General features: G+C 39.6%; 1 protein-coding gene across 2 annotated transcripts in view; it reads left to right on the forward strand.

The window, feature by feature from the left end:
- The window catches only part of PRKD1 (protein kinase D1), a 329,628-nt gene that overhangs the window by 219,107 nt on the left and 87,692 nt on the right, over positions 1 to 22,829 (forward strand). The window lies entirely within an intron of this gene.

Consider the following 22,829-nt stretch of genomic DNA (forward strand, 5'->3'; position numbering starts at 1 on the left):
TCAGTTTGTTTCATGAGATTAAGAGTCTCTTATGGTTTGTCTCCCTACCTACCCATGATGACCCTCCACCCTGCCTCTCAAATTCCTCATATCAGAGAAATCATATGATAATTGTCTTTCTCTGATTGACTTATTTCACTTAGCATGATACCCTCTAGTTCCATCCACGTCGTTGCAAATGGCAAGATTTTGTTTCTTTTGATGGCTGCATAATATTCCATTGTGTATGTATACCACATCTTCTTTATCCATTCATCTGTTGATGGACATCTAGGCTCTTTCCATAGTTTGGCTATTGTGGACATTGCTGTCATAAACATTTGGGTGCATGTGCCCTTTGGATCACTACATTTGTATCTTTAGAGTAAATACCCAGTAGTGCAATTGCTGGCTCGTAGGATAGCTCTGTTTTCACCTTATTAATGAACCTCAATGCTGTTTTCCAGAGTGGCTGCACCAGCTTTCATTCCCACCAACAGTGCAAAAGGGGTCATCCGCTTGCCAATATCTATCGTTTCCTGACTTGTTAATTTTAGCCATTCTGACTAGTGTAGGGTGGTATCTCATTGTGGTTTTGATTTGTTTTTTTCTGATGCCAAGTGATGTGGAGCACTTTTTCATGTGTCTGTTGGCCATTTGGATGTCTTCTTTGCAGAAATGTCTGTTCATGTCTTCTGCCCATTTCTTGATTGGATTATTTGTTCTTTGGGTGTTGAGTTGGCTAAGTTCTTTATAGATTCTGGACACTAGCCCTTTATCTGATATGCCATTTGCAAATATCTTCTCCCATTCTGCCAGTTGTCTTTTGGTTTTGTTGACTGTTTCCTTTGCTGTGCAAAAGCTCTTTATCTTGATGAAGTCCCAATAGTTCATTTTTGCCCTTGCTTCCCTTGCCTTTGATGATGTTTCTAGGAAGAACTTGCTGTGGCTGAGGTCAAAGAGGTTGCTGCCTGTGTTTAAGGGATTTTGATGGCTTCCTGTCTCACATTGAGGTCTTTCATCCATTTTGAGTCTATTTTTGTGTGTGGTGTAAGGAAATGGTCCAGTTTTATTCTTCTGCATGTGGCTGTCCAATTTTCCCAACACCATTTGTTGAAGAGACTGTGTTTTTTCCATTGGACATTCTTTTCTGATTTGTTGAAGATTATTTGATCATAGAGTTGAGGGTCCATTTCTGGGCTCTCTATTCTGTTCCATTGATCTGTGTGTCTGTTTTTGTGCCAGTACCATACTGTCTTGATGGTTACAGTTTTGTAATAGAGCTTGAAGTCTGAAATTGTGATGCCACCAACGTTGGTTTTCTTTTTCAATATTCCTCTGGCTATTTGGGGTCTTTTCTGGTTCCATATAAATTTTAGGATTATTTGTTCTATTTCTTTGGACCCCAATAGAATTTTTTTTCCAGCTACTTATCATGTAGTTTTATTTATTTTTTTCCCAATAGAATTTTAATGAAAAGAATTGGGCTACTTCTCAACTCCCATTTAAGTTTGGTCTTTAATATAATTTAGCCTGTCATTTCTTCATGTTACAATGGTGTCTTGAGCATCTACTATGTGCCAGACACTGTGCCAATTTGAGGATAGAATGGTTGCTCAGAATAGCCATGCAACTGCCGTTACGGGACTTGGAGCCCTTTTGGAGTGTAAACAAGTTACTAGACTGTTTTCATACAGGAGCTCAATAAAGACCAACAGGTGGTGAAGGTGTCTACCCATATGGTGGGGAATGGGAAGTCAAGGGCAGACAAATGAAGTTTATGCTAAAAACTGAAGGATGGTTGGACTCAGATGAGAGGGTAGGTAGGAATGGGGAGCATTCTGAGGAAAATAGGAACTCAAAGGCCAGGAAAGTGTGTGTGCCTGTCACAAAATGAAAGCATTTCAGTGATGCTGGAGTGGGGGACCCAAGGTTAGGAGTTCAAGAAGGTCAAGCAGATAAACAGATCTAAGGATTATAGAGTCATGTCATTTTTCATACAAGCCATGGTTTTGACTGTCTTGCTGTGGCACTGAGAATAGGTTGAGCAAGGAGGCAAGAATGAAGCCAGAAAGAAGGGACACTGAAGCAGAAATCTAGGTAAGAGTTGATGGTGGCTTCTGTCACAGCAATAGAAATGGAAAGAAGTAGAAAGCCTGCGAGAAGAACAGGAGTGAGTTATTGGGTATTTGGAGACAGAAAAGAGGATGAAAGCATCCATGGTTTGAGTGTGGGCAGGTTGACCAGATTAAGAACCTTAGGAGGAGAAACAGGTTTCAGGGAGAAGTTGATGAATTGTTTTAGAATAAATTACATCTAAAGCTCCCATGAACAGAACATATTCCCCAAGCCTATCCATGGTCCCAGTATCTGTCATGAGCTTTAGGTATGCATTACCAGATAGTGGGACTAGAGAAAGACTTGGGGATATAAACATTCACAGGATAGTCAAACCAGGAGAATGGATGACCTCATTCAGAAAGTGAGAAGGGAGCTTATATTTCAAAGTTTAAAGAACAAGGAGTCTGTAGTGGGAGGACCTGTCTAGGACACCGGATGTAGGTATAACTAGGTTTTAGTTCTGGCTTTGCCAGTGCTTTTAACTATGCCATGGGCAAGTGGCTTAATTGTTCTCATTTCATTTTCCTAAATCCATACCATGAGAAATTCCTGCCTCCACCTAAATCGTAGGGTTATGTGGTGGGCAGAATTGTGCCCCACCTAAGATGCCCATGTCCTAAACTCTAGCACCTGGGAAGATGTTAGCTGCATGGCAAATGAAAATTAAGGTTGCAGATGGAATTAAAGTTACTAATGAGCTGGCTTTAAAATAAGGACATTATCCTCCTTGGCCCAGTATAATCAAAAGAGTCCTTAAGCCTTAGGTGTAGATGAGAGAAACAAAAGAGAGAGAAGCAGAGAGATAGCAGCATGAAAAGAACTTGGCCTTACATTACTGGCTTTGCAGATGGTGGAATGAAGGGGCCATGAGCCAAGGAATGCCTGTCGCCTCCAGAAGCTGCAAAGGCAGGATCAGTTGTCCCCTGTGGGCTCCAGCAGATATGCAGTCGGCTGACACCTTGATTTCAGCCCTCTGAGATCCCTTTCAGACTTCTCACTTCCAGAATTGTAAGATAATAAGTGTACGTGATTCTAAACCACTCAGTTTGCGATATGGCACCAGTAGAAACTAATTCAGGTGTTGGGTGAATAAAATTAGATGTGGATATGAAATAGGTTCAAATATAGCAAATGGATATACAAATGTATGTGCTTCTGATAGCATGTTTATGTGTGCCTCTGCTAATTTCAGTGATAAATGTTGAGCACTAGGGGTGGCTGAATTGCACCAGATGTGAGCAATTTTAATATTAGACTCACTAAGTAGGTAGGAAGTAACGGGGAAAATGATTCGGAGACAAATGGCACCCCAAAACACAGTTAACAATGAGGGGTATTTATATATCTGTGGAATGCTGAGTAGTATGTCAGAGTGGTTATGATAACTAAAGGCAGCATCTCTACCCCAAGCAAAGACTATGCACATTCGGGGCTCCCTTTCCATGTGGCAGAGGCTTGACTGTACCTGCAGCGACCCGCTGGAGTCTTAGAAGAGCTGCGAATGCACACTGCTGACCTTGAAGAAGTTAGCAGAACTTTTTAGTCCCTGGTGATAGGTCATTGTAGAGCTTCTTGAAAAGTTAAGTATATACATAATTAACCCCTTTCCCCTGCTTCTGTCTTCTCCATCCCTAATCTCAACCAATTTCTCCCTCCACCAAAAATCTAAAGACACAGTTTCAATCGGGCTTTTGTACAGCTAGTAAAATAACTTCAAGTGCTTTACTTCTCCTTAAGAGATTAAAGTCTGTTTTTTAAAGATAGACAGAAATTTCTCAGCTCTGACATATGTTTTTATATTTTTTATTTTTTTTCCAAAGATTTTATTTATTTATTTGACAGACAGAGATCACAAGTAGACAGAGAGGCAGGCAGAGAGAGAGGAAGGGAAGCAGGCTCCCTGCTGAGCAGAGAGCCTGCTGTGGGGCTCTGTCCCAGGACCCTGGGATCATGACCGGAGCCGAAGACAGAGGCTTTAACCCACTGAGCCACCCAGGCACCCCTGATATTTGTTTTTTTAAAGCCCATATCATGGAAAGAAATGTGTTGCAAATGGTGAAGAGGACTTAAGGGGTGTGCAAAGAAAGATTAGGGTTGACTGACGGGGCATGACCTCTGTCCCAGGAGGGCGTGAGCTAGCAGATCACAGAACTTGGGACAGGAAAGGGATGCTCAATATTTTGGTGTTCAGGGATTGAGTCAAACAGACCACGCTTCAGGAACTGGGCCAAAGAAGGCTCTGACAACAAAATGGTGACATGTCGCTAATGGTCAGCTAGTGGTAAGTTCTTCACTGATCAGCATCAGCCCTGTCTCACCTCAGGTAGAAAGAATGGTAATGATAATAGATTTCCTTCTTGAATATTTGACAGAGTACCAAGTACTAACTTAATCAGGTCACAGGGAATCTTCAAAATGTTTTGTTAGATAAGCAATGCGATTGTCATTCCCAGTTTGCAGATGAAAAAATTGAAGCGTAGAGAAGTATAGGAATTCGGCCAAGATCACACAGCCGGTAATTGGCAAATAGAGTTACAGGGTCTATATCAGAGCCCTTGCTGGGGAATCCAGAACATCTGTGAGATAATGACAGCCCCTGATGTAGTGTCGGTGGCTGAACCTCTGGGATAACAACTGGCAAAATCAAGATGGGGTAACAGATATAGAGAGGATGACCTAGGCATGGATCCCAGCATAAATTATGGAGAAAATCATTCATCCGAACTGGGTACTTGGAGCACCCCGAGTGTGGAGAGGAAGGCTGAAGAGCACAGTTGTCACAGTTGATTAACAAGGTGACTGGATAATATGTCAGTGGCAAAGTATCAGCGTAAAGCCCCCAAATCTCTCCCAGTTGACAACACTATATAATTATTTCCCTAAATCCCTCCACCCAGAGACTTAGGAGGAGATCCCCGGTGCTTCCCAGTCCATCCAGTCCGAGTCAGATACATCGGGCAAGTGGGTCACCCCCTGAATAATGGAGCACTCTCCACTCAAACAAGAAAGAACCAAAAAGCATTCCAATTAAGAGGAGGAAGGTGAAGAGAAAAGGTTTTGAGCTATTGGTGGGACAGGAGCTTTGTATCCCATTTCACAAAACTGTTAAAGAAAGTAGCAAGCCCTTTGTAAGTATTGTTCAAACCAAATCCAAAACCGCATCGTGTCTTCCCCCCTTATAATATGGTTACTATGGAAAGTTATTATGTGTGTGTCTTTGAAGACTTTAAATGGAAATAAACATTTTCCCTAAATCAGCTGTCATCATCAAAATGAGAATCTGTCTTAGTGTTAGAAATTCTGAGTTTAAAAAGTTTCTATTTCTAAAACTAAATGCTGATGAGAGCTATACAGTCCAAAATAGAATTTTTTTTTTCTAAGCATAAACATCTGAAATTTGAGTTATAGTTAGCTGGTCCAGTATTGCATAGAAAATACTGTTAACACATACACAAAGAGTGAGGATAAAGATACATCTTTGCTCATTCTGTGAATTACAACTATTCATCTTTCTTAAGTATGAAAAATCCTCAAAGGATGCTATTTGCCTCCAAAAATGTATCACCTTTACTGGAAAATATGTCACAGTATTTATGACAGGATTGGGCTTTTTAACCATCTACACTTTTTGTTCAATAGGCTGAAAGTATCTTGAACAAGATGTAGCCAAAGTTGAATTAAATGCTCCCCTTGTAACAGAATTTGTGTTACCTAATGCATTTCTGTGAGATTAAAGGAGTACTTTACTTTTTTTTCCTTGCAGATGATGAAAAACTGCGTTTAGTTAAGAACGTTATTCAGTTTAATATTTCAGAGAGATAAATGATGATAACTTACGGAAGAAATATAATCATATACACTTATGGTATATGCAGAAAGTTCATTTGTAGAGAGCTTCAGCACTATGGTCTTCTTTCACCAAAATGAAACTTTTTAGATGTTTGGATCTGCTCTGTCATTTCTGTCAGAGTCAAGTTCCATTGCAGACGATAAAAGGAACGGTGCTTTCAAACGCATTTTGTTTGGCATTCACTTTCTCAAAATTATTTAGACTGACGTTGAGGAGCATATTTAAACGAGCTGAAAACAGGCGCTCAAAGCAGGGCAAAGGCATACTTTCTAGCGGTCATCAAGTTAGATGTACTGGGTTCAGATACGGTGTCCCAAATCCCAAGGGCAGTCAAGCTTCTGCACTTGTGCATTTCAAGTGAGAAATTGTGAGAAGTCACCTTGGGCCTGTGGCCTGAGAAGTACCGCTGCATGGTGATGAACCAGGAAATTTGAGGGCCTTTTATTTTGGAGTTTGTCTAAATCTTACTCTAAAGAAGGATTCCATCAAAGTAAAGCTTTGTTTCAGAGACAGTTTTTGTAGAATACTCCCTGAGTAGGGGGGAAAAAAAATTCTTCCAGAATTCAGAAATCAGGTCTTCTAAAATAAGCTTAAACTGTTAGTCCACTGGAAAAACTGTATGCCCTAATTTGTTAACAATCTCAGGGGTGTGATAACTGCCTGAGAAGCCAAGTGTATTTTCAGAGCTTTTAGCTCAGAATAATCCTGCATAGCCCCACCCAGTGAGCAGGGTCTTGCCTTCCTCGTCATTGTCCGTTCAAGCTTGCACAGGCTTTTTAGTGGGCTGGGAACGTCCTCCTGCTATCTTAGAATCATCCTGTTAAACTCATCTAACTGAGAACATTTCTGCTCCCTTAACCCTCATCCAATTCTAATTTCTTTAAACGTCCTGGGATATGGTTTCATTTATAACAAATATTTCCTCACCGGGTACACCATACCTCTCACTGACAAGTTGCTTTGTAGGGTACAGCGAAATGTAAAATGTGATAAACAGGTCTCAGGGGCCGAAAAAGAACGTTTCCTTCCCTCTTCGAGCTCCTTAATGGAGGGGAGAGAAATACACTTAAATTATTGATGTATAATACAGGACAGTACATAGAACTAAATGATGGTCTATGTCTTAAAAAGCAAATGCTGTCAACATTATAAAGAGAGGATATTTGGAGAGCCCGGGAAGACTTTCTGGAAATGATCATTCTTGAACTGGGCCCTAAGGGCTGGTTTTGAGGCGTGTGAACCTGTGGACACAAGGAATTTGTTAACTGTGAGAAAATGGTCATTAGGGTTCGATATAGCCCTGGGTACATCCATGTTCAACCAATACCAACCAGCATTATGTCCTTGGACAAGTTCCTTAAACTCGAAAAGCTGTAATCTTGTCTACCTTGTTGTGGTTTGGGGTCAGGAGTGAACGAGATCATGGATACAGTGTTAAGCATAGTGCCTGATACATGCTACTTGCATAATAAATGTTGGTTATTACTGTTTCTCATTCCATATTCTACTCCATAGTCATCTGTTCAGTGATTGATACTGGTTTAATTATCCTTTTATTTGGACATTGCATCTCCCTTAGCTTCCATTGAACTCCTGCCTCCTCTCTGACTGTAGCTCTTCCGTCCCTCCAAAGACCTCCACTAGGCTTCTTTACTCCTTCTGTTGGTGACCTTGTCACTCCTGTGTTTGTGGGGTGGGTGAATTTCCCATTCTCAGTCTCTGTCTGAAACCCTCTTTCCCAAAGCACATTTCTAACCATTTGGTGGACATAACCACTTGGATATCCTAGTGGCACTCCTAGCTCAACATATCCAGAACAGAATTCATTGATCCTCTGGCTCAGCTCTCACCTCCTGCTGGTGATCTGTTATCCTTGATGGTAGTAGCATTTGGTTACCAGTCAGTTGTAAGGGCTCAGTTGACTGCTTTTCCCAATAATGTCTCATTGCATCTGTTATCAAGTTGATAACTTGCCTTTCTTCTTCTCTCCTTTGTTTTTACCGTCAGAACCCCTGTAGCTCTTTCTAGCTAGTGTCCTTGCCCCTCTGCAGTCCATTCTTTCTGCGACCATTCTGCGTGTTACTCTTCCAAAGACCTGACCGTAATCTGGCCTGAAGCCCCCAATGCCTTCCATCTCACCATGTGCTGAATACCATTTCCCTAAGCATCCAGCCCTTTCTATACGAGCCCTGACTCACCTTTTGGCACACTTCTGTACTTGCTTTTTGGGTATTCTGTGATTCAGCCAAACTGATCAGCTGTCCTTCTTGCATTGTCCTTTGCTTTTCTGGGCATTTCTTTCTGCTGAGAATACCAGCCTCTTCCCAGCTTTGCCTCTTAAGGTTTACATTTACTCTTCAAGATCCAGGTGAGATCCCAAGTTCTGCATGAAGTTTCCCCTCCACTGTTAATAGTACTTGTCACATTTATGTAGTGTTTATATGTATTGGATCTCTTCCACTAGACCATAAACTCCATAAGCACCCCAACCATATTTTACTTTTTCTCTTAGCATCCCCACCCGCCCCTTGCCTGTTCCCTTCCTAGCACTGTGTCTTCCATGCAATTACTGTTTGGCAGGTATTTCTTGAATGAATAATGCAGTGAATAACAAAATCATTTAATTTCAAGCAAGGGAGGAATATTGATGAAAGTGGTATTTCAGGAATATTGGTCCAACACTGATTACATGAAGGATCTGAGCTAATTTTACAAAATATTTGAAACATACAAGGGAAAGTAAAGTTATTTAAACAAGACCTTGAACCCAGCGTATCCTTTCAATCATAAGGAGGGTCTACAAAAAGCTCTTGAGGTAGAGGTCAAAAGAAATTCTTCTAATGTATATCTTCTTCCCTACCAATATGCAAAGTTCAGTATCCTCACTTTGTAGATGCTAGATAAATAAGTGCATAATAATTACCAAATCTTGTTGATAGTCCCAGATATGACATTCACATTTATATATGAACTAGTATGATAAAGAACCACAAGCCAAATTGCATACCTGTGCCCTTAATTACATGAACAGTCACATAAGCAGACACGTGGACTTTATGCTTCAGTGGATTCCAAGTTATGTACAATGATCCATGGCCATTTTGCTAGTTTCTGCTTTCCCATTTGTTCATTCTGTTTAGGTTCAGTGTAGTTTTTTTTGCTCTGGCAAATGTCATTGGTAGTATAATTGAGAATTACATCTATACTCAGCAATTTCAAAAGCTTAACTGCTCATTTTCTCAGCATTCTTGTAGTGTTTTTGGCTTCTACTGATCCTTCTAAAAGCATTTCACCATTAAGTATGTGAATTCTGGAATACAAATTGTGTCATGCTGCATATTTGAATAAAAAGCCCAGAACTGAAACTATGATCCATGAGGGCAGGTTTTACTTATACACCAAGGACAATAAAATGTAACTCTGGCAAAAGAGAAACATTTCTCAAAGATATTTTTCCTTAATTTAAAGATATTCAAGTGTGTAATTGCTTGACTTGTTGTCTACTTGCCCATCTAATAATTTCAACATAGTAGAAGTCTCCATGTGGCTCATATTACTCAGAATACAATGGGAAATGATGCCTGTCATAATGGCTTTCCAAATACACATTGACTGTTGACGTGAGGGAGGCAGGTTTGGTCCCATGTGGACACTGTGTAACAGTGACACAGACAACTTATTCACCTTTCCCTTCACCGAGTGTGAAAATATTACTCATCTCTGTTTCGGACACGTATAAATATTACTGGCTTGTGTTTACTCAGACACAGAACAAATTTGCCAGGATACTAGTTCCCTTCTCTTTTCCCTTTTTATTCTTAAGCTTTTAATTCATCACCTATTCTCATTATCGTGAAAAGGCAAAGGTCAGGGAGAGAAAGTACATAAGAAACTATGCAAGAAAACTTTGAAGTTTTACTGTGAGAAAACACTGGAGGCAGTAACTAAATAAAGTTTGGGGATTTTTTTAAAATGCAGTAGTCTCCCAGTTTTTTCAAAAAAATATGAAAGGGAGCAGGTAAAGAAGCAGCAGTAATACTTTCTTGGTAGCAAGATATTTGTCCCAAATACTGGTAGAGAACTCTACAGAGGAAAGTTGAAACAAATGGAGCAGCTCTTCCCTGTTTAGTTTTCTTTTTTTTGCTTTAACAAATTACAACAATTTTATTGTCTCCAAACAGCACAAATGTATCTTATTAGTTCTGGAGGTGAGAAATCCAAATGGGTTTCACTGGCCTAAGAGAACATGTTCCTTTGCCTTTTCCAGTTTCTAGGGGCCCACACACCTTGGCCCTTGGCCTTCTGCCATCTTTAAAGTCAGCAACGACCAAGTCCGTCCTCCTCATCTTGTATCACTCCGCCTTCGACTCCTCTGCTTCCCTCTTCCACATGTAAGGACCATTGTGATTACATTGTGCTGACCCAGATAATCCAAGGTCATCTCCCTGTCTAAAGTCAGCTGATTAACAGCCTTAATTCCAACTGGTACTCTAATTTATTTTTGTCATAACATATTTACAGGTGTGGGGGATTTAGATGTAGACATCTTTAGGAGGGGAGGGAGTGACTGTTCTGCCTATCACAGTCTTCCCTCTGGCCTGAAAAAATACACATCCAGCCCATTTCCAAAATACATGGACCACATCCCAAGATCACCCAGTCATGGTAGAATCAACTCAAAGTCCAAAAGCTCATCAGTTCAAAAGTCCCAGATCTCATTATGTGCATTTGAATATCCTGGGTATCTTGTTAAAATGTAGATTCTAATTCAGTGGGCCTGGCAGGGTGGTGGGTAGGAGTATGAGGTATGGTCATCTGAGATTGCCTTTCTAAGTGAACCTCTCAGATATTGATGCTTCAGGTCCCTGGATCACATTTTAAATAGCAAGAATTTAACTTTTTTCCCAAAAGCTTTAGTGGGTATTGTTGGAAAATCTTCCGTGAGATTTGGATTTAGACTTTTGGATCGAATACACAGGGCAGGTCTTTGACAGACTTTAATACAATGCTATCTAGTGGACACACACACACACACAAAAGTGGGAGGGAAGGAGGAGGCCAAGGGCTTATGCCTAGGGCTTTGACCCCAGTGTTGTACTTTTGGCCATGACTTAGAACTGTCATATTGTTCTACTGCAGTGGCTATTCTTGCTTCACCTATATGTCAAGTTGATGAGGCCAGTTGCTTCAGCTGTGGATGGCCAGAGCCAATTAGAGAAAACACCATAAAAGGCTAGCCTTACCTCCCACCTTGTAGGCTGCTAGGAAGACTGAAGAGAAGAGACCACACCTTTCCTACCTCCAGCCGACTTTATTCTTCTGAGTGTTCCACCCATTTGTAGGACTGAAGTCTACATAGTTTCTTGCAATCTGACTGATTAATTACAATATAACTCCTCCTTGAGAATGGACCAGGTACTGTGGTAATCCAGAAATGGTCACCTTGGTCCCCCCCATCGGGGGGTCTGCTTCTTTAGGTATGGATGTCTCCAGGCCAAGCTGAATTCAGATGAGAATTTCTGATGAAGGACTAGACTGGAAGTAGATACCAAGTGAGCTTCCTGGATTAGAGGTGAATTATTCTCATCTAGAAAGTAAACTCAGTAAGACTCAGTAAGCCTGCTTCTTGCTGCTTAGAATCAGTTTCACCAAGGTCCAGGGTGGACCATCAGATCTCCATAAGTGGCATTTTTAATAGAATGGTACCATAGCTCTGAGTCTTATGTAATCTTTCATGCCACAGTGGCCAAGTCCAAATATACATGTGTATTTTAGAGTCCCCAGAGGGGAAACACGTAGCTTCTCTCCCTTGTTTATCCTAGCAACTAATGAAGGTAGAGATGCTAGGCAAGGGATGGCATCTGTATGGCCCCTGTTTTGCTACCGTCACTCCCTGTTCTTATGGGAGATGTTCACAGCATTGCCTGCGGAGAGTTATTGAACCTGCAGGCAAACACTGATCAGTGGTAAAGGATGTTTGGAAGATGGAAGAATTTTATTACTTCTTACTGAAGTAATAGACTGTCTTTCTCATAGGTTTCTGATTTTAGTAGACTCGTGTTAAACTGACATATTTGCTCCTGTGCTTTGAAGCATGGCATCAGGCATGTATTTTTGACTGTGTTAGTCCTCACTGATTGTCATTATAGAGTTCAGAGTCACATATGACATTTGATATTCTTAAAATTTTTATATATAGTAGTTTTTTTTTTATTTCCTTGCTTAGCAAAATTATGGATGGTGATCACATCTTACTTCAAATATGTCCCTCAATAGCTTGAAAAACAATAAACTGATGCTAGGTTCTAAGTCCTTTTTAAGTGATTGGCTTCTGGCGACCCATGAAAATCAGTGAGGTCAGCCTTGGGCAGTAATTCTCAACCTTGTTGACTCACGAGAGTTTAAAAAAAATTCACGTCTGTGCTCCAAACCAGAATAATTAAATTGGATCCTCTAGAGGTCAGAACCAGAACTTTCCATGGGTTTAAAGCTTTCTAGGTAATTCTAGTGCACAACCAAGGTCAAGAACTTCTGCAGTAGATGAATGCCATTTGTGAGAAGAAAGCACAGGGAGGTTTAGGAAAGTCCAACTGTTTTGACACTGAATAGGAAATATGTATGTGTCTTGTTTCTCCTTCTTAAGCATAAAGAGGAAAAGAAGTAATGAAAGAGGAGAGAGGTGATGAAAATCTCAGCTCCGCCTTGGGCTTATTAAAGGAGCCAGAGGGCTAGTTATGGGATGCATCGGCAGGATTATCATGATACAGCTACAATCCAAGGACATTTTGCTCTTGCTGCAGACCTAAAGGCATCTCTCTGAACCTCTGCTAACTTATAATGCCAGTTGCTTTGCATAAGAGAAGCTCTTTTTTAAAATTGTGTTTTATTAATTACCATACAGTACATCATTAGTTTTTGATGTAGTGTTCCATGATTCATTGTTTGCGTATAACAGCCAGTGCTCCATGCAATCCATGCCCTCCTTAATACCCATCACAGGTTCACCCATTCCCCCACCCCCTCCCTTCTAAAGACATTCTCCTAATGTCTTCCATGTAATTTCTTATGTTCCACAAGTAAGTGAAACCATATGATAATTGACTTTCTCTGCTTGACTTATTTCACTCAGCATAATCTCCTCCAGTCCCATCTATGTTGATACAAAAGTTGGGTATTCATCCTTTCTGATGGCTGAGTAATATTCCGTTAGATATATGGACCACATCTTCTTCTCTTATCCATTCATCTGTTGAAGAGCATCTTGGCTCTTTCCACAGTTTGACTATTGTGGATATTGCTGCTATGAACATTGGGGTGCATATGGCCCTTCTTTTCACTACATCTGTATATTTGGGGGTAAATACCTAGTACAATTGCTAGGTCATAGAGTACCTCTATTTTTAATTTTTTGAGGAACCCAGGCACTCCCAGAAGCTTTATCTTGATGGTCCTGAAAGTTCATTTTCGTTTTTGTTTCCCTTGCCTTTGGAGACATGTCTTAAAAGAAGTTGCTGTGGCCGGGGTGCCTGGGTGGCTCAGTGGGTTAAAGCCTCTGCCTTCTGCTCAGGTCATGGTCTCAGGGTCCTGGGATCGAGCCCCGCATCAGGCTCTCTGCTCAGCAGGGAGCCTTCTTCCCCCTCTGTCTCTGCCTGCCTCTCTGCCTACTTGTGATCTCTGTCTGTCAAATAAATAAAAAAATCTTAAAAAAAAAAAAAAGAAGTTGCTGTGGCTGATGGCGAAGATATTACTGCCTACATTCTCCTCTAGGATTTTGATGGATTCCTGTCTCACATTGAGGTCTTTTATCCATTTAGAGTTTATCTTTGTGTGTGATGTAAGAGAATGGTCCAGTTTCATCCTTCTGCAGGTGGCTGTCCAATTTTCCTAGCACCATTTATTGAAGAGACTGTCTTTCTTCCATTGGATATTTTTTCCTGCTTTTGTTGAAGATTAGTTGATCAAAGAGTTGAGAGTCCTTATCTCGGCTCTATTCTGTCCCATTGGTCTATGTACAGGAGATTCATTTGGTTTTCTAAATGAGGAAAGAAGTACTTAACATAACTGCTTTCCTCTGTTTTCTTTCTCTTCCTTAGCTTCCAGCAGGCTGCGTTCTGCTGCTTCCCTTACTCTTTTTTTTTTTTAATTTTATTTTTTATAAACATATATTTTTTTCCCCAGGGGTACAGGTCTGTGAATCGCCAGGTTTACACACTTCCCCACACTCATCATAGCACATACCCTCCCCAATGTCCATAATAACCCCATCCCCCCCAACCCCCCTCCCCCCAGCAACCCTCAGTTTGTTTTGTGAGATTAAGAGTCACTTATGGTTTATCTCCCTCCCAATCCCATCTTGCTTCATTTACTCTTCCCTTACTCTTGCAAAGGTCTCTAACTGACCTGATATTTAAAGTATGGAGCTACTTTCTCAGGCCACACAATTTATCCTTCTCCAGAGGCTTTCTTCCTCCTTCATCTGTGACCACGTGCTCCTGGGTCCCCCTGCTCTGTGCTTCCTCCTCTAACAATCCTACCACCTGGTTCTTTCTTAGCCCTCAGGCCTCAAATCCTAAGTCTTGCTCTACTTCTTACTTCTCAAAGGTCTGTGTAGTCTCTACTGGACTGATGTAGTTTTTACAATTAAATGTTTCATTCTCTCAATTATGGGTCTAAAACATGGGACTTTCCTTCAAATCTTCCTTTCTTTCCTTTTTTTTTTTTTTTTTTGTGGTGCCAATATTTTGTTTCATGCATCCAAAAACAAGCCAAACTAAAATAACTCCAAAAATAAACAAGGAGAACAAACAAGTGGAGTCATATTTGCCTTCCCATTCTTCCATAGCTTGTTCCTTTCTTCTGTATTCTGTTCCCATGCTTCTTTCCTAGCTCAAGGCCTCCTGGGTTCTTGTTGCTTTCTCAAGTGTCTCTGTATTTTCTGTGTTTTCCCTTTACATGCTCTAAACATGAGTCAGCTAATCTCACCAAAACCCTTTTTTATGTAATCCACCTTGCTGGGGAGGGGATCACAAGGCAGTTTCTAAGGTAATGGTAATTTTCTTCATTTGCATAGAAAGTTTGTTATTATTCTTTACCCTACCCATTAGTTCTTAATGCTCTTTTCTATATGTGATACTTTTAACTAAAATAAATTCCTGTCTTTTTTTTTTTTTTTTAAAGACTTTAAATGATGTCTTACTACATTCTAGAGTCTCAACTTGAAATTCCAATGTTGGCCATCAGCTGACCTCAAATAAACTGTCCACTGTCTTTCCCACTTTTTGACGGTAATAACCTTCCCATCAATACCCCAAATTTTCTCACATTTGATTCCTTCAATACCCCAAATTTCTCACATTTATTTCCTCTCCTGAACCTTATTCCCACTGTGTTTCTATCTGAGAAATTCTTTTTCTTCTTCAATCCAAGATTAATACTTGCCTTCAACTTTTATAGCATATCGTTCTGTGCAGTCTCCCTTCTCCTTCCCAGGAACTCTTTCTGACCTTTACAATCTCCAAATCCATGTTTGGTTACATACTGTGTTATGGTCTACTTGACCTATTTTGTTTGTTTTTAGTATATTTACCATCTTTCCTCAGCTAGAATATAAAATCCTAGAGGAATGACCATGAATCTTTTGCTACTTTGGAATATGTTAGAGGAGGCTGTATCTGTTTGCTTTAATCATGTTGAGTGTAGAAATAATCCAGAGAGTGTTACTGTAAATGTAGAGTGAGCCAAGAAATGCTGAAGGCCAGATACCATCTTTGAGTGCCAAGAACAATGACCTTTGAAAAGACTTCAAAGCTCTACCAAATGTAATAATCCTACAGGCAAAAATCACCTTTTGGATCATTTTGCTTAGAATCCCTTGTGCTAATATTATGTTTATAGCACCCTTTAGGAAGATGGGCTAAAATTGACACATGGTACATGTTGAAACTATTCTCTGCTTATTATCAAATCAATTTTCTTCCATTAAAATTTCCACTTTTAGGGTTTATTTTCATCAGCTTTTTAGATAAATGTGGCACATGGCTTGGTTTCTGTTTTTTTTTCTTTATCATTTTGATCTAGGAAAATTACTAAAAAAGAGTCCAGGAAAATGATTACACTCTCTTCTGCCATATGGCCTTCTGATAGAACGCAGCATTTAATAATGGCTGGAGCTTTTAACTTGCCAAAGCTGGAAGTTGATGTACAAATTGTCCTTTGTTTTTAATGTTTATTTTAATGCTTACTTATCATTACAAATAATATTTTATGATTTAAGATAAGGATTATCATGTTAAATGTATGCTAATCATGTTGTGATTCAGGTATTCACAGTTTATTAATTTAAAACTGCACATTTATGTTAAAGTCCATTATTTTCATTAGAGATACAATTAAAATCAATTGAGTACTGAAATATATTTTAACAGTAAGATTTATTCACTGTCATATGATTTGGGTTGTAATAATTCATTGGAATGTTCTCTTTACTCTCTGGAATATATAGTCACACACACATACACACACTTACTGATAGAAAAAAAAATTACAATTTCTTTAAGAAGTATTAACTTTTTCCCCGCACACTCAAAGAAAGAGAATTGTGTCGGCAATTTTGGTAGAATTTCTATCAAACACCTAAGTACAGACTATTTCAGAACACATGAAAGTTGAAAATCTTGTCAAATACCTTACCCTAACCCAGCAAAATTTTAATACTAAAACGTGGGAAAGACAGTTTAAGAAGGAAAAGGAAATGCCACGGATTGAACGTTTACATCCCTGAACTTCGCATTGAAATCCCTACTCCGAAGTGATTGGTCTTAGGTGGTGATTAGGTCATGAGGGTAGATCCTCATGAATGGGATTAGTGCCCTTATAAAAGATACCCCAGGGGCGCCTGGGTGGCTCAGTGGGTTAAAGCCTCTGCCTTCGGCTCAGGTCATGATCCCCGGTCCTGGGATCGAGCCCCGCATTGGGCTCTCTGCTCAGCAAGGAGCCTGCTTCCTCCTCTCTCTCTGCCTGCCTCTCTGCCTACTTGTGATCTCTGTCTATCAAATAAATAAATAAAATCTTAAAAAAAAAAAAAAATACCCCAGGGGCGCCTGGGTGGCTCAGTGGGTTAAAGCCTCTGCCTTTGGCTCAGGTCATGATCCCAGGATCCTGGGATCGAGCCCCGCATCAGGCTCTCTGCTCGGTGGGGAGCCTGCTTCTTCCTCTCTCTCTGCTTGCCTCTCTGCCTGCTTGTGATCTCTGTCAAATAAATAAATAAAATCTTAAAAAATAAAAAAGGTACCCCAGAGAGCTCTGTCCCCCCTTCTGCCATCTACAATTAGTGACAGGGAAAGACCTCTGTCTGTGAACCAGGAAACAGACTCACCAGACACTGAATCTGCTACTGCCTTGATCTTGGACTTCCCAACCCCCAGAACTGTTGGTTTATAAGCTCTCCAGTCTGTAATATTTTGTTACAGCAGCCCACTCTGACTAAGACAGAAAGGAAACTAAGAAAGAATAGACTGTGTCCACTAATGGGATGATGAGTGTTTTTAAACACTTAACCATTCACTAGGCACTATGATAAGCCTTTTTCAGAAGTGTAGAAAAATTACATAATTTGCCAGAAATCAGTCAGTTACTTAGTAGTAAAATGGTACTTACAACCCAGGAATACCTGAAATCAGAACCTATAAGCAATTAATGAAATATTTTTTCTTTCTGGATATAAAAGTCCTAAATAAAGTATTGAGAAAAATAGAATCCGTAAGAATACAAAAGAATAATACAAAATAACCAAGTTACTTTAGGAATAAAAAGTTGATTTGACATTATTAGTAAGTCAATTTTTATAATCTTTCATAAATTTTAATAAGAAATAGTTAAATCCACATCATTTTTAACAAGAATATGCAAAGCACATTCCAATTAAGTTTAAGAAGAAAAGAGCATATTTCAACATTGTTCAGGAAATTCTTAGAAAATGGAATAATGCTACAAAAAAGAAATGAAGTAGAAATATTGGAAAGGAACAGGCAAAGTGATACTAAATTTGTAGCAGATATGATAATTTGGAAAACCCATATGTAGGTCTGGATTCAGGATGATCTAAATTATTCTCCAGAAATCCCCTCTCAAAAGTGTCATGAGTTTTAGCCTAATTTGTCCACATTCAAAACCTGAATTACTGTTACTGTTATCACTCTCATTGTGCAGATGCGGTCACCAACTCCTACAGAATCAGGAATCATGGCCAGGCTTAGACACCTCATAAGTGGTGAAGCTGGGTTTCAAACCAGGCTGTCTTGCTCCACAACTGGCCTTCCTAACCGGTTACACTGTATTAAATAACACAGTCCTTTCTGCCTCTGTGTTATCTACATGCCAGTGTACAGTGAACTCTGCCATCACATGAAATGATACTCGACCATAGGAGAATATTCCTGTAGACTAGGAAAGGAGCTACTATCTGAATTTCAAGGATTACATATATAATTTGAGAACTACTTTGTTCCCCTCCCTCTCAGTGTTTGGTATATCTCATGGGAAGAGCATTACTACCTAAAACTGGAACAGGAAATAACCAAATTTACATAAAAATTTACATCTATCTTCTTTTAAACGTTTTTTTCCTATGCTATTTATCCTTTTTTGTCCTGAAATCACTAGGTAGCTTGTTTAGAATTTAGACGCTGATAAAATAAACCCTTTGTTGCTTTAAATAATAATGACATTGGGATTTGCAATTTGAAACAGGAAAGTGGAATTAAATGCTAAATTTCAGATATGACTATTCTGTATGAGAATAAAATGTATATTGAATGAAGAAATGAACAAAGTTGCAATAATATTTCACTTACCATACACATGCAAAGCATTTTGATATTCAAAACATGAATGTTGCTGCACAAAATTAATTAAAGCTTGCCCAAACATAGTTAATTTAGATTAAAAATCATAATCTGCAAGTACTCGTGGTGTTTTCTAAAAATTGGTAATGATGATCTCCCAAAATATTTTCTTAAGTAGGACCAAAGTTTGTGATTTCAATTATAAAGGTGGAATGTGATATAAGATCCTATAATAAGTATAGACAGACCTGTATATGGGTTATGTCCCCAAACATGTTAATTTGTAAATTAAATATTTAGAACAAGAATAATTTTACACCAGGGCACCTGGGTGGCTCAGTGGGTTAAAGCCTCTGCCTTCAGCTCAGGTCATGATCCCAGGGTCTGGGGATCAAGCCCCACATCAGGCTGTCTGCTCCACGGGGAGCCTGCTTCCTCTTCTCTCTCTCTCTCTCTGCCTGCTTCTCTGCCTACTTGTGATCTCTGTCAAATAAATAAATAAAATCTTTAAAAAAAAAAAAAAGAATAATTTTACACCTGAAAGATTATCATAAATAGAGATAATAGTTCCTAACTAATTTACCAAAGCCCACTGAAACTACAATGTACCCGCAGTGAACTAGGTTTCATGTGCTTATTTACCATCTACATTAGATTCTTTGATCAACTGTCTTTCAAACCTATTTTTTTGTTTTTAATATTGTTGAGAGTTTTTAACATAGTCTAGCTACAAGTCCTTTATCAGAAATGTAATTTGCAAATACTTTCTCCCAGACTGTAGCTTGTCTCTTTATTTTCTTAAGAGATCTTTTGAAGATCAGAAGTTTTTAATTTTGATGAAGTCTACCAATTTTTGAAAATTAATGAAAGTGTTGGTTGTATCTAAGAAATCTTTGCTTAGCCCAGGGTTGTAAACATTTTCTCTAAGGTTGTCTTCTAGAAGTTTTATGGTTTAGGTTTTATGTTTAAGTCTATGATCTATTTTGGATTTATTTTTGCTAATGACAAAAAAAATAAGATTATTATAAATCTACATGTCTACTGTGTTTCACCCTATTTTGTGTACTACCACAGCGTAGTGCCAAATATAATACTGTTATTTTTAAATGTTTTCTCATTAAAATGATTGTGAAACTGTTATTTGAGTTTATAATTATACCTGTTTCAAAAGATGAGGGAAATGAGGTACAGAGAGATCCTGCAGCTTATAAGTGGTAGGTGGAAACAGCAGTGAAGCCATCTTATCTCCTCCCAAAGTCATTTGCTGTCCAGTGTTGTAAAAAAAAAATATATATATATATATATTGTTTTCAACAGTAAAGTCCGTGTATTACGGTTGTCCTGGACTGATCACAAACATTCCTTTTGCCTCTGCCGTCCCACTGGAACCTGGGCCCTGGATCCTACAACCTTACCAGCCTCAATCTCAGAATGACTATATGCCCTAATGCCCTGCTAGATGGATAAACTGATGGTCTATGGAAAGCATCCCCCTGGGGAGTTGGAAAGCAGGCTGTTTCATATCAACCAGTGGACTACAATTCAGCCATACACAAGAGTGAACTACGGATTCACATACAACATGCATGAATTTGAAACACATTATGCTGACAGAGATATACTCAAAAGTCTACATTGATGTGACATTTTGAAAAAGAGACAGAAAATAAATCAGGGGTTGCCAGGGCAGGGGGGTTGGGGGGAGAGGAGGGGATTGTCTACACAGTGGCATGGGAGAATTTGAGAGGAGTTGATAAAATTGGCCCATTATGGTGTTAGTTACATGATGATTTATTTATCAAAACCGTACACAAAAAAAGCATGGATTTTACTTAATGTATGTTGTACCTCACTGCACCTGACTAAAAAGCATCACCTTAGATTTTCAATGGATCAAGCTCTTATTCTGGTGAGCCAGGTAGCACAATGTATGAGTCAGCCCAGTTCTTAAAAGCATGTCCCCTTCTCTGGGTCCCCTCAGCAGTAGCGAGAACTATTCCTGCCTGCAGCAAGCCCTGGATTCAGTTCAGCCTGCACTGAATTCTTGCTTCTTCTGCAGTGGGAATACCCAGCAGATTTCACAGCTTTTAAGGGTTCTGTTGTTTATGAGTCCAAAGTAAGCATCTGTTTTTATGAAAGGTACAGTGAAACTTCAACTCAAAGCAAGCATCTAGGACCTCAGTCTGGTGTCTCTGTGTGCAACTGTACTTGTCAACAGTGATGCCATTTGTTGCCAGAAACCCCACGGTCTATCAGAGCATTTCAGAGAGTACTGTACCTCGCCTTGTGTACCACCAGCCTTTTGTAAGCAGTCTAAAGGGCGGTTTGTGTGCGGTTGTTCCTCATGTAAATGAGGTCATTATCCTCTTAAAGGTATAACGTTTCCTGTATGCGCTGGAGCTTTCGAAGAAATAGACTTGACCTTTTTTCCCTCATTCAGGGTGCCCGCAGAGCCTGCCCTCATTAGCTAGAATTTGACTCCATGACATTTTTACTTAATTTTCTTTTTCCTCTACGTTGGACACATGGGGCAACCATTTATGTTCTTTCTTGACCTGAGATGCTCTCTAATCTCTTTCCAGCTGTGGCATTTGTCATTCAGTCACATCAGGATATGGTGACCCTTCTTTCCCCATGGCAATTCCTAACTGTTAATTGATTCCTTTTAGAGAAGGAACTAGACACAGTCCTGTGGGCTTAGCTCCATTTAATTAGTGTTAACCAGAACAGTAGATAGAAAAGCAATTTCCTTTGGAGTGGAAACTTATTCTTTATGAGGTAATAGAGGGAACAAAGAGTAATAGTTTTTAAACCCCTTGAATTTTTTAAGTGCTATGGATTGGTAATAGATTTAAAAGCAGTATTGCCTTCTATTAATATTGATGGTGACCATAATATTATAAATAATATTAATAATAACTGGTATTCAAACCCAGGTCTTCTGGATCACAAAGCCACCATACTGTTAATCTAAATTATGCTAAGACATTTTTGTGATAACCACCACTGGAACTGGGCTGGTTTCTTTGTGACTTCCTCATAACCCAGTCAGGTGAGCTTTACTAAGCCAGTTTAATAGACAGGGAGACTGAGGTTCGGAGAGGTAAACTGTGACTTACCCACTCATTTGCTATGACTGGGATTAGTAGCCCGGTCTGCTCTGATGCTCTGTCCATGATTTTCATCACTACAACACCATATTGCCTTTACAGTAATAAAGAACTAGCAAGGGCATCTCTGAAAAGCATTGCTAGACACTTTTTAAAATGTGATCTAAATTATGATTTTGACAGGCTTCGCTTTTAAACTTCAAATACTATATTTACAGGTTGTTGGGACTTCCTAAAATGTGGAACCTGGGATCTGCAGACAAGCATATGAGTTTTGAAGGCATTGCTTTATTTATTCAACCGTAGTTGAATCATATTAATTGATCATAAATATGTGCATATAAAGTGAGAGAGAAGGTATGATCTCTATCTCCAGCAATGTTATGTCAGACGTGAACAGATAAAGGAGTAAGGAAGGGGATTGCAGTATAGAGTGATACATTTTAAAGCACAAGGGTGCCCAGGATCTTATGAGAACAGAGAAGAGGACGTTTTACATCATGTTTGGGGGTGGGGGAGAGGTCATATCACAAAAGGCTTCCCAGAGCAGGTGTTACTCATCACCTGAGTTTGGGGATGAGTGAAGTTAGCTACCTGGGAGTAGCCACATACTGAACAAAACAAAGGTTTGGGTGGAAGACAGGGAAGCATGTATCAGTAGCGGCTGGAGCAAAAAGTATGTTGAGGGGAGTATTCCTGGTAGGCTTCTCAGTATGGAAGATGGATGGAATACGGTAACTTTGCCTATAGCTAGCCTTTAGTTACATGGGGTTCTAGTTTAGTTTGTATCTATTTCATGCTGGTAGCACTTCCAGGTGGGAGGCCTTGCTGCTTCCAAAGCAGATGTTCTGCAACAACCAGAGAGTGTATTTGCCTGGGAGGGAACCAAAGGGCCGGTCACTGAGGCCTTAACTCTGACTCTGCTGG

This window comes from Lontra canadensis, unplaced genomic scaffold (genome assembly GCF_010015895.1).
Source record: "Lontra canadensis isolate GAN:19392208 unplaced genomic scaffold, GSC_riverotter_1.0 scaffold12, whole genome shotgun sequence".
Taxonomy (NCBI): Eukaryota; Metazoa; Chordata; class Mammalia; order Carnivora; family Mustelidae; genus Lontra; species Lontra canadensis.